The sequence below is a fragment of the Trichechus manatus genome, unplaced genomic scaffold (assembly GCF_000243295.1).
Source record: "Trichechus manatus latirostris isolate Lorelei unplaced genomic scaffold, TriManLat1.0 scaffold00072, whole genome shotgun sequence".
Classification (NCBI taxonomy): domain Eukaryota; kingdom Metazoa; phylum Chordata; class Mammalia; order Sirenia; family Trichechidae; genus Trichechus; species Trichechus manatus.
Window position 1 is genome coordinate 12,178,870 of NW_004444008.1, and position 1,391 is coordinate 12,180,260.

Here is a 1,391-nt window from a genome sequence, read left to right on the forward strand (position 1 = left end):
CTTGAGATATAAAAGAGAGAAGTGAGCAGAGAGACAGGGGTCCTCGTACCAAGAAAGCAGTGCTGGGAGCAGAGCGTGTCCTTTGGACCTGGGGTTCCTGTGTGAAGAAGTGCCTAGTCCAGGGAAAGATCGATGACAAGGACCTTCCTCTAGAGCCGACGAGAGAGAGAAAGACTTCCCCTGGAGCTGACGCCCTGAATTTGGACCTTAGCTTGCCTTACTGTGAGGAAATAAACTTCTCTTTGTTAAAGCCATCCACTTGGGATATTTCTGTTAGACCAGCACTAGATGACTAAGAGAGATCCCTTCATGCTTTTTGACGGCTGCATAGTATTCCACAGCAGAGGTGGCTCATTGGGCATTTCCTCATTGATGGATTATTAAAATGTTTTCAGTTTGTACCATTTACAAGAAATAAAGATCCTTGTGCCTACCTATTGGTGCACACAAATGGATATTTCTCTAGGAGAGGAACACAGAGGTGGGATTTGATGAGTGGGAAAGTATATGCATTTTAATCTTAATAGACACCAGAGTCCCTGAGTGGTGCATTTTAAGGCAATTGGCTGCTAACCAAAAAGGTTGGAGGTTTGAGTTCACCCAGAGGCACCTCAGAAGAAAGGCCTGGCAATCTACTTCTGAAAAATCAGCCATTGAAAACCCTGTGGAGCAGTTCTACTCTGACACACATGGGGTTGCCATGAGTCAGAACCAACTCAACGGCAGCTGTTTTTTTTAAATTATAAAACCACTTAATAATATCAAAAATATTCTGAGCTCACAGGCCCTTCAACAACAGGCAACAGGCTAGATTCTCCCTCCCTCCCTTTTTTTAAGTCATTCTATTTCCAATTCTGGAAATGAAGGGTCAGATAGGGGTGTGTTCTCCATTCTTCAGACACAGGGGCTTCCTGTTTGGAGGAGGTCACAGCTCTTTGTCATTGCTGAGTCCGTGCATTTTTCCTCGGGTCGCTGGTATAGCTCGGCGCCTCTGCCGCCTGGTTTTTCTCTTTGTGGAGTGCTCTTTAACCAGCCCCCTCCTGTTTTTACCTATCTTGCCCACCTTGTTAGGAATCATCCTTTTCCCTCTTTAAAAAGCTACGCCTTTGGCTTAGGTCATTGTGGGTCAGGGAAGGTATCGCACTTGTGTGAGTGACCCTGGATTTTTCCTTAGTCAAATACTGCTCCTTCCCCTCCTCCTCTCTGGAGTAGCAAGAAATGAGACACTAAGACATCCCAGATGATGTGGGCTAAAGTAGAGATCGCTTTTATCTGAAAATTAAAGAAAAACAGGTGCATTTTTCTGTCTGGGGAAATGAGAAATGGGGGCCAGGATGCAGCCCAGAGGAGAAGCCGTGGCGTAAGATGGCTGTCTTAGTCTTCTAGTGCCG